General features: G+C 40.9%; 1 protein-coding gene across 6 annotated transcripts in view; it reads left to right on the top strand.

Moving 5' to 3' along the window:
• The first annotated feature begins 886 nt into the window (after positions 1 to 886).
• OSGEPL1 (O-sialoglycoprotein endopeptidase like 1) overlaps positions 887 to 16413 on the top strand; it is a 429995-nt gene continuing 414468 nt past the window's right edge. For all 6 annotated transcript variants that reach the window (XR_013609033.1, XR_013609031.1, XR_013609032.1 and 3 more), the window contains exons 1-2: positions 887 to 995; positions 6268 to 6414. The gene's annotated coding sequence lies outside the window, so the exon portion shown is untranslated. The remainder of the gene's footprint in view (positions 996 to 6267; positions 6415 to 16413) is intronic.

Raw genomic sequence — 16413 nt, 5'->3', positions numbered from 1 at the left:
TTGCCTGCAGTGTTTTGATTCTGTGGCCTGCTATTTTTGTATTACCACTTTGGTAACATTTCTCTCATGTAACGTAACTGGTTCTATTGTACAGTGCTCTAACACCTCCCGGTAAAGTCTGTGCTTTATAAAAATGCATTAAATAAATAAATAAATAAACAAAACGTGCTGGCATCGGGTTTCTAGATGCATGAATCGGGAGGCGGGAGACTAGCCTTCAAATCGGTAGTCTCCCGCCTGAATCGGGAGGTTTGGCATGTCTGGTTCCCAGCTCCATAATATCTCCATTTGCAGCGGGTCCACCCATGAGTACATTTTATTTATTTATTTATTTTATGCGTTTTTATATAGCGTGGACTTTACCCGAAGGGGTCAGAGCGCTTCACAATATGAACAGTAACGTTACATGAGGAGAAAATTACAAGTGGGCATGTTACAAAAGCAAACGTTACGTTACATGAGGCAAAAGTGACAGTTGTGCACGTACCAAAAGCAAACAAAAAAGAGGTATCAAACGATATGTTACAATACAAGAGGAAAAAGTGACCGGAGTGCATGTTACATAAGCACACAAGATACAAGTAGAGGTATAATACTGCAATAAGTGGCAGTCACTACCGGCGAGGAAGCAAATGTAGCGGTTGTTTTTACGGTGAATCCTCTCAATAGACTGCATGAAGCGTTTCAAGAGTCTGGAAAGAATGCTGAAAAAATGCTATGCAATTTGCAAAATATATCGTAAACAAACCTCTATCTATAATATTCATCTTGTATTTAGGGCATCTGTCCAAAGACGTACTCTATTGTTTGGAACTCATTTCTCCATCAATGCTCTTCATTTATTAAGCCACGATATTACCAAATGCATTACTTGTTTTCTCCGCTGGTGAGAGGCAATTTCAGGCAAAAGGGACTTTCCTCTTCCGGGTCAGTGACGGCAGAGTCATTTTCCTCATCCACAAGAGCATGGAACGCTGCATTGCTGTAGACTAAAGGTATTTACACCCGCCCTAGCCTGCTCGTAAGGAAGTGGTGTTCCTCTGTCTTCTTTCTAAATTAATCTTATAAATAGTACCAATGTAATGACTTCGTCAGACGAGGGAACGTTTCTAGAATGGGCTTTGTGTTATCTCAGCAGACTTGCTCGTTGCAGGTTTTTTATGTGTGAGTTTCCACACGTCCTCCGGTAAGCAAAGGGCACCACGAGGCCGTCTGCTGGGAAGTGCTGTTCATTATACGATTTCCTCCTCAAAGCCTCTGCGAGTCGGGCGCAATAAAACTGCATTGCATGGCTTGTTTGGTGAAATAATACATAGTTTAACTGTTGCAACAGGGAAACTGCCCTCCAGCGTAGATGGTGTCATGTCAACCCCTGGGTCAGCTGCGCTGACCTCAGGAATAACCAACAACAATCTGTGCGTCAACTGTTTGAAACCCTAAGTAGCCTATTGGCAGGGATTATTATTAAACCAGTGGTTTAACGTGTGGCGGCCAGCTGATAGGATTGCAGCATTTGTTATCATGAGCTCAGATTGGTGACAGAAAGTATGATCTGCAGCCATAGTGTCCGTAAAAAGTTTACAAGTCGAAGAGTTTCATTTAGAAGTCTGTTTTTAAAGCAAAGATTCAGGGCATGAATTAATTTCATTTGATGTAAGCACCCGTGAAGAAATGATACTTTGTGTTTATTAGCAGTTATATATACGTACTTTCTACAGAGGTACAGTATTTGTATCAGTTCACATGCTTCTTTCATATTGTCATACGCAGGGCTTTAGTGGGGCGGGTCCTGCCAGTGCTCAGCATTGGCACTTCTTAAAAGCAGGTGCTGAGACGGATCTCTATCGGCTGTCCATTTCTGCCCTCACCCTCAAAATCTTAACTTGACTGCAGTACCACCCTACACTGACTCATGTAAATTCAAAGAGACTCGTTATAGTTCTTTCACAGTCTCATCATTTCCGAAGTGAATCATTTTCAATATTCTAAACACCGAAGCCATAGTCTGCAACTAGGGTGACCAACTGGCATGGGCGCAAATTCAGGACACAGAGCAAAACAATTAAGGACAAAGGGTAAAATTCAGGACAAAAATTCACGACAAAAACTATGCACAGCTTGCCCACCAGTTTACAATCCAATTTCTTACGCAGGACCTAGAACATCGAGTCACAGCTACTTCTATAATTTTCACCAGTTTCTATAGATGCCCTTCCATGCCTTTCACTGCATGACTCAGATATTTTAAACAGCAAATGCATGCCCAGAGTATATTGCAAAACTTGTCCAAGTGAACACAGATCAGGCAGATTTCAAGGTGTGTGAAATACCAATCCACCTAACATCTACCGTTGGAGATGGTGGAGAATGCAGATAAAACCTGCATAGCTAATATATCAGTGAATGTACCTATTCAGCTGTGGGTCAACCCTGTTACCTTCAGCTGAGTTTGTCATCATGTGGTGTTCTATGTTCTGAATTGTACAGATGACATGTTGAATATAGCTTGAATGACTGCTGAAAACCCTTTTCTTTTGACGTAGGTTACCCTACATATGCCAGAGTGCAACTACATCTTATTGGTGGGTTTTGAACCTTTTCCCCCCAGATCACTCAGAAGGGAGAGTCCACTGTATAGAGCACATCTGAAAGGTATTTTTTCTATTGAACGGAGTAGTAGTCAGGTTTTCCTATTGGATAACTAATAATATGAAACGTGTTTTAAATGGTACTATGTAGGACATTAATGCAACGTAAACATCTAGATTAATCAAATACCTTCACCGTATAATTCTCACGAGTTCATGCAAAGATGGTCTACATTAATTCAGATTTTAGATAATGCTTCCAGCATAGCTCCAAACAACAGAATGCCATTCCCTAGGCAGATGCTGGAGTAGGCACAACCTCTGCTGTAACTACCCAAGGGCCCATTGTCATTCTGTTTGTGACAATCAGCCGAAATCAGATTGACAATGTGCCGACCCTCAGTCTGTGTGAAGTCGGGGAGGGGTTTAATAGGGAAGTGTGAGCTACCCCCGATAACGATAACATTTTGTAAAGATGTCAGGACACTGGATATCTTTAAAGGTATTTATTCTGTAGGAGAGAGCCACCGAAGCTGGCACAGCATAGGCATCCAGGGAACAACTGCCTTCTAGAGAACACCAGGCTAAACACATTCCATATGACATCAGTGTAACACATCACCACACCTCCCCCCTCAATAACAGAAACAATGAAGAAAACTAATGGAACATGAAAGCTAGAAGAGAAAAATAAGTGCATGTCAATATAGACGTTCAGAGAGGAGAAAGTAAAAAAAAAAACTAAAAATTAAACATAGTCCTTTAAATATTGTGGTCTGTTACATTTCCTATTGCTCGACCTAGAATTACTACTATTTTCCATACATTTGTTACCGTTTTTGACAATTTCAGAAGAAAAACTTGGGGTAGATGAAGAACCAGGAACAGATGAAATACTGGGATCTCTAGCAACACGGGAAGTACTCCACCAATTTCCATTGGATAATTTGACGGCATTCTTGCGAATATCAACAATTTTCTGAGAAGCAGAAAATTTAGACAACCCTTTTTTAACAAACATGGGATTCTTAATTTTAACCCAATCTCCAATAGGAAGTTCCTGAGAAGGCTTTGCAGGAATAGATTGACAATTTCTTGAAGACATCTCAGTGGACTTTAGATTGGCAGAGTCCCACATGTGTTTCATTTCAAAATTATGCTGAAATGACTTTACCATCCAAAAAGGGTAAACCTGAGATGGAGCTTTTCTTCCCCTCATGAGTTCAAAAGGACTGAACTTGGTACAAACATGAGGAGAAGTGCGATATGACCAGATCAAATCTTTTACCGCTTGAAACACACAACATCCTGATCTATAAGCAGCTTGTACACACTCAACTACAACTCTATTGAATCTTTCTGTCTTGCCATTGCTCTGTGGGTGATAAAGAGGAGTCCAAGTGTGCTTAATACCGCAGGCACGCAAAAAAGAATTAATTTCCTCGGAAACGAATTGCACGCCGTTATCAGTAAGAATTTCTTCAGGATAGCCTTCTCTGAGAAAAATCGAATTTAAACAGTTAATGACGCTTTTAGAATTAGGAATGTTGATAGGTTCAACCTCAACCCATCTTGATAAATGATCAATCAGAACAAGAAAATACTTTGAGTTTGAAGGTAAGATATGAAAGGGACCCAAGAAATCCATTCCTAACTTTTGCCATGCCCTTTCAGGAGGAGAGACAGGGGAATAACTCGTTCCTTCAAGTACTAGTACTTTATCGCTAGTGTTACATCGGGAACATTGTTTAACCAAATCATCAATCTGAGAGTCCATTTTAGGCCACCAAAAATCAGTTCTAACCTTCCTCTTAGTAATGGTAGAACCAAGATGACCAGAATGAGCAGCCAACACAATTCTTTCACGGTAACACGAGGGAGGTACTAATTTGTTGCCTCTGACAATTTTTCCGCCTTCCACCGAAAGTTCATCATTCACCTTCCAAAACATCTGTAAATCTGGTGAAAGACACTTTTCTCTTGGCCACCCTTTCTTTATTAATTCAACAACTTCTTTAAGTATAGGATCCTTATCAACTTCTAGTGCCCAACAATCTTCCTTGAAGGACAAATTATCTTGACTGATATGAGCTACAAAACATTCTTCAATTTCACATTCCCATTCTTGCTCATCAGTGTCCTCAATGGGTAATCTAGATAAGTAGTCGGCTCTGGAATTTCTTCCACCAGGAATGTATTCTATGGTAAATGAATATTCTAAGAGTTTTGTAGAAAGTCTAGCTAAGCGAGCTGTGGTGTGCTTTACATTTTTACCAGATAGAAAATCAATGAGGGGTCGATGATCTGTTTTGAGAATGAATGACCGGCCCATAGATAAGATTTAAATTTTTCAACGCTCCAAACGCAGGCTAAAAGTTCTTTTTCTATGACGGAATATTTCCGTTCAACAGGTCGGAGCGTTCTAAATGCGAACCCAATAGTAAGTTCTTTCCCTTCAAAATATTGTGACAAAACAGCACCCAAACCATACTCACAGGCATCGACAGTGACAAGAGTTTGTCTGCCTTCAACAAAAGCTTGGAGTGCAGTGGCTTTGAGAATATGTTCCTTAATGAATCGAAAACCTTCCTCACATTTTTCTGACCAAAAGTACACATTACCCTTTTTAAGTAGCTCTCTAAAACATTCCGTGGTTTTTGCAAAATTTTTCATAAACTTAGTTGTTCTTTGTTTTGTGGAGGGGGTGCTTCAACAATGCTTTTAATTAAACCGGGTCTGGGTTTAATGCCCTCCTTAGAAATAATGTGACCGAGGTACTCAATTTCTTTCACTTTGAGAATGCATTTACTCTTCTGTAAGGTAACCCCTCTAGTTTCTAAGGTACTAAAGACTTGGTCAATGGGGATATCATGGACATCTTCAGTTTTAGTAAAGATAAGGATGTCATCTTGAAAAACTACGACATTGGGATTGTCACAAAACATCTCAGTCATGAGCCTCTGAAAAACGGCGGCTGCCGAAGCTAGCCCAAAGGGAAGTCTACAAAACTGAAAAACTCCATCAGGAGTGACAAATGCAGTCAGATGTCTAGACTGGGGATGTAGCTCAACTTGATGGTAGGCTGTTGTGAGATCTAATTTAGAAAACCATGACGAAGATCCAACTTTGGCAATAAGTTCCTCAATGCGAAGAAGGGGAAAACCATCAACCCAGATATTTTCATTGAGGCTTCTTAGGTACACACACATCCTTAAATCCCCTGATCTTTTTTTAGCTAAAACAATGGGACTAAGCCATAGAGTAGATTAGACTTTCTCAATGATTCCTTGGTTACACATGCTTTGTAAATGTTTAGAAAGATCACTTCTGATGCTTAAAGGGACATTGCGTAACTTATGTTTTACGTGACATGCATTTTCTTTAACTTTTATAAAATGTTGAAAGTTTGTGATTTTGCCCAAACGATCCTCGAACATTTTGCTATACTTATGCTCCCATACACTAGAGATATGTGATACTGAATTGTTGTTGTACTGATCAATTGAAACTGGATTTGTTCTACCAGGTCTAATAGTTAAACCAAATTCAGCTTGGTGTAGGAGACCTAAAACATTTATGCCCCTTTTTGCTACATAAACTTTCCCTTTGATAGTTACTCCAAACACGGTAATATTTTCCCAAAAATAACCTAGTAATTCAATTTTGCTTCCTTCAAAAGCTACAGTAAGAACATCAGGAGGTAGGAGACTTTTGTCCCTCCAATAATTGAGGAACTTATCGTGTGAAACAATAGTTATGCGAGCTCCAGTATCAACTAATAGCTGGATGTGACTGCGACCAATACAAACATCAACTTCAGGATCAGGTACATGAAAAACTTCTTCCTTGTTGAACTGTTGTTTAACTACGACCACATAATTATGACAGGTGACATCATTTTGAATATCAACTTGTTGTAAACCATCTTGTACATTGCTAATGAGTTCTTCATTATCATCTATGACACATCTGACATTGCTTTTCTTACCACTCATACAAATCTTAGCAAAATGACCCATTTTGCCACGTTGACTACATTGTTGATTGGATGCAGGACAATTTTTGAAAGAGGAAACATGTTGGTTTGAACCACATCTGTAGCAGAACATTCTTGAGTTGAATAGTTGTCTATTTTGAATGAAATTGCTACTTCCTCTAAATCCATACGGTATTCTGATATAACCTCTCGAGGTGTTCTGGTTCAGAGGAGTAGGAAGTTTGTCGATAGATGAATGTTGTTTAGAAGAAACTGCACCGGAAACAGTGGAATTAGATAGAGCAGTTTCAAGTTGCTTAATACCGTCAATAGAAGTTTCTATGCTCTTAGCAATATCTACAGCCTTGTCTAATGAAGGATCTTTGCAAGTAAGAAGCCTTTGTTGCGTCTTTTTACAAAAACAACGAGCAACAAGTTGATCTCTTATCAATTGAGATGTAAAATTTTCAAACTCACACTTAGCGGTAAGGACTTTTAAGGCAGTTATGAAACTATCAATGTTCTCATCAGATTTTTGAGTTCTAGTGAAAAATTTGTATCTATGAACTACAAGATTTTTAGTTTTAGTGAAGTATTTGTCTAATTGCGCAACAGCTTGTTCAAATTCATCTAAATTCCCACCTTCAGGTTGTATAAATGGAGGCAAATGATCGAAAACATTTTGTCCTTCTACTCCCAAATGATAGTACATAAGATTCTTCTTCCTTTCAGCTCTATACCTAAGACCATCAATAGCTCCTAAATAAGCATTAAAAGATCTGAACCATAGTTTCCACTCTAAAGGTGGGTCACCAGGATCTTGTAGAAAAGGTGCTGGGGGTATAACACTCTGCATAGTTGATTAAAAGAGACAAAAGGATGCAAATTCTGTGTAAGGGGAAGGAAAAAGAGAGAAGAAATTTTTATTTTTATTTTTTTGTGAAAAAAAAATGACTTTGGCCACAAGGTGGCGTTGAAGAATAGCTGATGGCTTTTATTTAAAGACAAATACTGAGTTCCTTTCGATGAGTGAGTCAGAGTAGTTTCATAAAAATTCTTAATTGATGAATGTGCTGGACAAACACTGGAGATTGCTGTGTGTGTCAGCGTGACTTGACAAACACTAAAACAGCTGTGTGTGTCAGCGTGAATAAAACAGAATCCTTTAAATGTGAAAATGCTGTGTGTGTCAGCGTGATTTAACAAACACTGGAAAGGCTGAGTGTGACGACGTGAAGGAATTCTCAAGCGTCATGGAATTGTCGAAGAAAGAAATGGAACACTGCACAGGAGAGGAGCGATGATACGAAGCGTCAGCAGAGCGACGTGTAGAATGAGATGGCGGAGACGTGAGCGCTTCGCTGAGAGGAGCGGAAGGTTCTCATGCATCATCATTTGAGCCGAGGAGGCGGAGGGGAAACATCGCCCAGTAGCCAGCAGGAAGAGTGCCGAAAACGGCCTTGCGCTGTCCCGAGTGACCAAATCTTCCAAGTATTTCGAGTAGTGCAGTCGGAAAGTTCGTCAGGACTTCCAATGTTAGGACAACTGCAAGGTAGGCGGTGAAAACGAAATGGAAATGCAGTGTGCAGAGTTGTTAGTAAAATAAAAAAAAAATGCTGTGCGGTGGCTCTCCCTTGGCTATGGAAGTCCATGATAAGAAAGAGTAAATGTACTCACGTGGATGTCGAGGTCAAGGGTGTAGATTTAAAGCGTGGTGTCACAGAGGTTGGGGAGCTTAGAGTCTTAGAAGCTCATCGTGAAAGGGAATTCGGTTCACTCAAGCTCATCGAAGTGGTATATTCGGTTCACCCATCCTCCGTCGCCAGTGTAAAGATGTCAGGACACTGGATATCTTTAAAGGTATTTATTCTGTAGGAGAGAGCCACCGAAGCTGGCACAGCATAGGCATCCAGGGAACAACTGCCTTCTAGAGAACACCAGGCTAAACACATTCCATATGACATCAGTGTAACACATCACCACACATTTAAACTCTAATTAGGGCTTCTCCAGGGGAACAGCACAGGTTGCTGTCATCGCCAAAATTACAGACAAATGGTACCCATAAAAGAAATGAAAATGGACAACGGACATCATGCCAAAATAACTGCCGGTCGGTGAAATTTACCGACGGTTGGTCACCCTATATGCAACTAATAACCACTGACAAAGCCAATGCTCCTGGCTTGTTGCAGGTATAATGTTACTTGCTGTATTATATATCTGGATGCAATGACAGAAACAGCAACATACCAGTCGGACCGCTCACTATGCTAAGCACAGGTTTTTAGCTTAGGTGTTTTAAGCCACGCCCATACGTACATAGGTCACACCCCTTTGAGAGACCCCCTCCCAGTTTTTTCATCCCATTTAAAGCCCTAGTCATATGTCGCGTTTGCCCATGAATGTAAAATTGCAGCATCTTGGGTGAGAATTCAGTTGTGTTGGCATCAGGCGCCTATTGAGCTACTCAAGCAGAATTGTTTTGCAAACAGAATCAGACAGGCTGATAATTCAAAAGGTGAAATTTTGAAAATTGAAAATCATTTTCTTCATCCCAATGCCTGTCGTACTTAGATTCCCGTTTGATCTCTTCCTTCATAACGTTCTTGTGCATGCTATTGAACTGATGAACGTACAGCTCAACCATTTTTACGTTTCGCCTGCACAGCACTTGCACTGTGCTTGTGAAATCTATTGTTTTTAATATATGTTAAGAGGGAATTTTAATCTTCCGTTCTTATTGGTCCATATGATTGCCAGTTTGCTTACCTTAGTTTCTATTGGTTGTAGCCTGTTCTTCCTTCTGTGTCTTTCTTATCAGGTTCCAGGGGCCTAGCTACTCATTCCATCTGCGCTGGTGGTTCAAATTCTTTTTCTTTTGGTTAACGCTGCATACCGTTTACTTTTCCTGGCTACATGCATTTGGAGCACGTTTTTGTACAGAGGCTTAATTAGACGAAAAGCAAAACTATAATTTCCTCACAGCATGAGGGCTTACATCAGTGATAATGTTCCAAGCTTACAAAAACGCTATTTTATTTTTATCTCGGTAAAAAAAGAACCTACTTTCTTTAGTACGAACAATTCACATATTATTTTTGTTGAAGTAACATTTAACCCCTTGCCTGCGGGGCTAATTACCCCGCTGTGCTGGGGGGCGCGCACAGTGCCCCGGTGCTCTTGACGAGCTGCCACGGTGGCCCTGTGCTCATGACGAGCTCAGCTCGTCACGCCCACACCTGTTTCTTTAGAACGCTCAGCACAGCGGGGGAATTAGCCCCGCGTGCGAGCGTTGCAGCCGTTATGACGAGCTCAGCTCGTCATGAGCACACGGCCACCGTGGCTCATGACGAGCTGAGCTCGTCATGAGCATGAGAGGGGTTAATACAATAATTTCTGGTGTTTATAGTTAAGAATTTGTAAAGTTCCACAATATCGTAATCTGCCCCTTTGAAAATAGCCACTCTATTTCCTTCATTAGTTTGTTAATTTGCTACACCGCCCCTGCTCCAGCAGGAGTAGTGACTGGGCGGGATGGCTCTGTGTTTTTGAATGTGTATTGATGGAGTGTCCTGAACGTGCTAGATACCGGCTCCTGTAGCTATGTAGTAACCTAGGATACCAAACAGGCAGATTCTGCAGTACAGCACGTCAACACTTTAGTGAGGCTAAGTGACAAATGATTCTGTTGCTGCTTTCTGAGGAACTTGTGCCAAAATAGAACAGGGAGCACTTGCTATTTTAAAGCGCCATACACCACCACGTAACATTGTGGGACAAGGGAGGTCCAGTTCATTCACGGAACACGGCATTCTGACTGAACCTCGTGGCATTTATTGGATACCCGGACTCTTGAGTTTAAACCCTTTGCTTTTCTTGTTTTACAGCAGACGTGGCAAGCATCCTCAGGCCCTTCGTGCTCAGGTACCTCAAGGGAATGTTGGTCAGTGTAGTGTCTTAGTGAGTGAACGGTTGTCTGGGCTGTATAGTGGTTTGCAGACTCAACAGCAGACGTGGCAAGCATCCACAGGCTGTAGGGTAGTTCCTATATTCCCAATAGGCTCTGCACATTGGAATAATATACACTATAGATTTGATATAGGACTGAGGTCAGTATGTCTCTATCGAGTATACTAAACTTAATTGTGAGTGCCAACTAGCACAGAGATCACTAGAAACCTTCTCGAATAAACAAGAAGGGATTAGTTTCTGACAACCGCATAAACATGACAACTTTGTTTCCTCAAGAATCGAAACATATCTTTAGAGTCATGGAAACAATAGATAACTAGTTCACTCAGTCAATCGTGCATGCTTCGTTTCTACAGAGTTGCATAAAAATAGAGAGACGGCGTTTCAATAAAAGGGTTTATTGAACAGTCTTCTTTCTCATGCAAGAGGTGAACTGCTACAATCGTTCGACAGAATGCAAAGTATAATGCGTACCGCGTAAACAGTAAATATAAAATAATACTGTAATAGCAGTGTCTGTTGCTATGACATGTAAAAAAACATCCATAAATAACACAAGCTAAAATACTCAACTGGTGCTTCTAAAACACGCCTAACCCAATGTACCTAACCTAGGGAAGAAGTAGGTGCTGCCTCTAGCGTACAGGTTTAGTTTTGCCAAGAATTGCCAAGGGTTTCTCTAGGTTCTAATCAGCACCATACCTTAGAATGAGAGAGGTTGGTATCTCTTTCACAGACTCGATTTCCCAACACCCCGTATGGGGAGTCAGAATCACTGGAGCTGGATTCTCAGCAGAGGATGACAGCTTCTGGTCAGTGCGTCAGCTGGAGAGTTGTCTTCCTTCGGCACTTGCTGTAGCGAGCTGCGTCGTGCAAGTAGGTAGTCGAACTGCACCGAACCACACCGTGCTTTGCTATATCAAATGAAGGCATATTTATACCTTGAAGGTGTTTAGGGATGCCAGCTTTGACGTAAAGTCGGGCATATGAACGTCATGGATGAACCCCTAAGGAATAGTTGTTCATGCATAATAATGAGTTTCTTGGAGAAATCAATATCCCGGCTAGGGTAAGTCCCTTCTGCTTCAGAGTCTGGTTTTCCAAGAAATGGTTGTGACGTAGATGAACGGATGGAAGTAGCCATGCCTGTATTTGGGCAGCATGGGCTATGCCTAAATAAGGACTGGTTTTCTCGGCCTATATAAGGGCAAGGTGAATTGTACCTATATAAGGGCATGAATTGCGAAAATTCATTCGGATTCTAAATCGATCCACAACACCCACTCCACTTTCTTATATACGACGTTACTAAATTATAAACATGTTATACATATCTAAAATATAGCTACACATGAAGTGTGAAAAACTCACCCGAAATACTAAAAAATGCATTTGAACTGGTTGTACACATAAAAGATGCATTGGTGCTGTACGTATTAAAGCGCTGTTTAATTCGAAGCATATATTTACATTTTGAATGCTAAATGAATGAAGTAAGAAAATATAGGACATTTATGAAATGGCTCATTAATACAGAAGTAACAAAATGCTGAAACCATTTCATGTAAGATTACATTAAACTGTTTGTATGTGGACAAGGTCAAATATTGTCTCTGGAAGTATTCAAAGAATTATCGTTCTCTATGAATAGTTCTACTTTAAGCAGATTACTTTGTGCCAAAAAAGGAAAAATATAAATTTGGAAAAAAAATAATCATAGGAAAAAGTTTGTTGTTTTCAAAAGATGAACGTCAAATTCAAAGTCTCTCAGAACACTGTGTGTCAAAATCAAAAGTCAGTGTTAGCGCTGGGAGAAAGCATGAAATCTTCTAAGTCTGTAAAAAAGTTGTCTATCATTGTAGGTGACAGTTGGATTACCTCGTTTAGAAGATTAACTGCACATAGATGTGAAGCATTGCCTTCAGCATTGGTCGCATCAGCAATGTTCAAATTGGATGGTACCTGTGTGCCTGTAGTTTCCTCTCGTACCTCAGCATCAGCATTTTGCGTCTGTGAGATCTCAATGCATGCCGTCATCAGAATTGGTAGCCGCTGGGGACAGCACTGCGCATGGGCCGTTACCGGGTGCAGCAAAGTATCAACATCCGTTTGCATGACTGATGGGTGTGTTAGACAGATGTCTAGCACGCATTCTTCTCCGCATAGCAGGCAGCGTACAACAGTTAAGATGCAATCTTGCCAGATTGGTCTGAATGACAGAAACCATGTGGTGTTTAAATCTCGTAGACAAGTTAATCCCAAAAGTTGTACGATGCGCTCACAACACTTCATCTCCAATAGAGCTCTCTCTATGGTGCTTGGAGTGGCACTGGTGATTTGACTTGCCATATCGTAGCAGTAGGAGCAAAAATAGTATCCCTGCAAGGAGTCCCAAAAGGAGGGGCAGTCTGCCAAACACAGAGTGCACGAAGTTTGGAAATATTCCTAGGACTGCTTGAAAAGGTGCTAACAGTCCGGAAAATACAGTCTTAAATATAATTACAATACTGCTCGTATCAGACATGTTTAAGATACGACAACATTTCTGAGAAATGTATAGGGCAGTTTGTAGTTAAGAGGGCATGTATCTCGGCAGAAGTCCTTGCGACTTGCAGATCAGAGGTCTCTTTGGCTGAGGTCAGTGGCACAGTTTTTTGCAAATGAATGGCTTTCATTCTGCTTAAAGTATCAATTCGTATAGCAGAGATGTTCAGTGACGGCCATAAAGGCGACTCCCTGTCTGTCTTGGTTTTAGGAAACAATACTTGCTACAGCAAGTGACCCTGGCTGACACAGTTACTAGATATGGTATGCCTGGCAACATGCCACAGCAGCCATGATCATTCAACATGAGGTAACTCCCATTCGAGAGCTGTCCAAAAATTGGATCAATTACTGCAGCTGGTGAACCTTGCAGGTGGCAGGATAAGATGTTAAAGGAACCATCGCAGGCCTTGTGTAAGTTTATACCCTGACAAAGGAGAGAACCGCTTAGTGTGTTTTCACAGTTTTTCCCGCTAATAAACACTTCACGTCCCCCACTCTATGTGTGTACGGTAATTCCCAGGATGTCTCGATGTATTCTTTACCCAACCTTTCATATGTGCTTGCTGGTATATGTTTTAGGCAATATTGAAAATGGAAAATTGTAACAGGCAGAGTGATTGTTCCATGTATTATCCATTCAATAGCTGTTTTTTCTGCTACCGTAAATGGCAATTTTTCCAGTTTATCAGTGAGATTGAATTCTTAAAAACAGTGAGGTGGTATTGATTAAACGCCAAGGCACATAGCCTGAACAAAGATTTTGCCACTCCCAGCCTAATAGCATGATAGAATGTATTTGCGACTGACCATGTTGCAGCATGACCAAGTCCTGTTCCATGATGTCTGTGGCAGAAGACACTATGCTGTCCAATGAATATATCCTGGACGACAGAGTCGTTAACCCATTGTCAATCACAGCGAGAGTTTTCTCTAAATGAATACAATCAATTTCTTGTATTTGTTCTGCAGTCTCTGCTTGCGTAATCTTCCATGCTTTATTATAAGCAGCATAGACACCGGCATATATAAAACGTTTATGATGCGGTTTTCTTGGCCCTAGCAATAATTCCCTAAGATCATCGCCAGCTTTAAGTAAAGATAAGTGTTGCTTTACATCCTTAAGTGTAGATCTATGTAGCCAATCAAGGCAGAGCTTCCCTACACTGTATGTTGTTACTATTCCAGGATGCTGTCTTTGAACATATCTTGGGTCTGGCCTATTGAGTGTGAAACTCTGTGTTTTGTTCAGGAATCTATCTTGACAGTTGTCTGTGTCTGTGGGCCAGATCAACCATTTATTCCAATCTGGATCTGTTCTGTTGTGAAGCAAAATAGTATGTGCATTGACTTCCTCCTCTGAAGTGTTACTGCTAGCAGGTGTAGTTTAGGTATGGACGGATTGTTCATGTCTTTAATCTTGTCTAACCCAAGGCAAGACGTCTGTTGGACAGTGTCATTCAAAAACATAATTTGCTCAGGGATGATGCAGGCACTAAACATAGCTTCTACCCCCTGAACCTGCCAATCTTTTGTGCCCCAGATAGTTTTTGTCTGAATGTCTTTCCAAAAGTCAAAACCTAGTTTAGACAACTGGGCATAAAAGGCTGTAGAAAAAATCTGTTTGGTACTTGTCAACATACTTTTCATGCCTGTTTTGTTTACATTTTTAAAGTAAAATGATTCAGCATTTGATACATTGAACCCTGAAAACTATGGAAACTTCTTGGCAAAAGTTTTTGAGCTACCCTTTGGCGGCGTAGGACAATGTTCCCATTGGTTATACATTAATAGATTTCTAGGATTTGCAGATTTGTGCAAAAAATGATGACCATAATGATTATAACAATACATTTGTTCATAGTCTGAAGAACCTTCTAAATATTCATGATTAGTGAATACTGCAGACATTTCTAAGTCTGACATCATATTATTAACAGTCTCCAAGTCCCAATCATCAGAAAAGGTACTAGACGAGTCAAACTCAGTTAATGATATCTTGAACTGGTGAGGAATCTTCAACAGCACCGACGGGCCCAAACTGTCATATTCTGTTCTGTCCCAAGCTATACCATCTGGTACAGGAATGGCTGTGATGTTCACTGATGACAAGTCTCTTTGTTCACGATGGGATGATTTGTGTGGATTGAGGAGTAAATTGATGTTCTTACTTGCTGTGTCCATTATCTACCATTTATCAGCACACCCAAAGTTATTACTAGAGATAACCAAAGTAGAAGAAATAATACACCCAACACAATCCAAAGTTCAATCCATGGTGAAAACAGATAAGTCTTTTCCAGGTGATGAAAAAAGTCAGTTGCTTGTTCTTTAAAAGTTCTTTTTGCTGGCGTTGTTTCAGGTTCGCTGGGATCCTCAGAAAACGTATCAAAGTTAATGAAATAGCCAGAGGCAGTTCTGTCAATTGAAATCGCTGGAACCTCAGGATCACTTGTTACATTTGTGTAGTCAGATGCTATTTCATTGTAGACAGGTGTTTCTTGATGAACTGTTATTTGGGTTTCAAGAGGTACACGTTGTTAGAAACGGGTAGCGCGGTGCAGAGCGGGCGGGCCAAACTCCGGAGGAAATGTGTAAAGCATCCGCGCATCACACACAGGCGACACACAAGGCACACTACAAAAAGAGACTCCACACCAGATTAGGTGAAAATAGTATGTGTATTGTAAAATAAACACATCAGAAGGGAATCACAGGTGCAGATAAACTGCCAGTCAGCACCGGGGAATAATTCACAGGGGACTATATACAGGGCAGCGCCAATCGGGCCGCTGCCAGAACCATCTTAGAGTCCAAGGATAAATGCATAACAGCCAGTTCTTTCTGGCAAGATCACAAACTGGGCACTGTTTCACGACAGGCCTAAACCTCATTAGTAGTAGGCTTAACCATGAGAGCATTAAATCACCTTAGATTAGGCACTTTACGCAGGACCCCCACAAGGTAGCATTAGGGTAAAAGCATTATCAGCATTAATGCATTAGGCATACAAACAGTACGAATAACCTATTAGGCGGGAAACGCATTAGGCATCAACCTGTGGGCATAACCATAGTAGGCATGACGGATTCTCATTAGGGTAAAAACACTAGGCAACATCACATTAGGCATTAGCAGATGCATAAGGCACCTCCACCTCCTGCGGTAGATGGAGCCTAATCATATTAGAATGGGGCATACACCTGAGGCATTTCATCATTGCGCACATTAGGACAGAAATCATGCGCATAAAGCACCACTGCCGTAGGCCTGGAATGGAAACATCAGGTTAGGCACAGTATACAGAACACCAACGAAGTAGCCTTAGGG

The sequence above is a fragment of the Lissotriton helveticus genome, chromosome 3_1 (assembly GCF_964261635.1).
Source record: "Lissotriton helveticus chromosome 3_1, aLisHel1.1, whole genome shotgun sequence".
NCBI lineage: Eukaryota > Metazoa > Chordata > Amphibia > Caudata > Salamandridae > Lissotriton > Lissotriton helveticus.
This window is presented reverse-complemented; position numbering and strand designations above follow the sequence as displayed.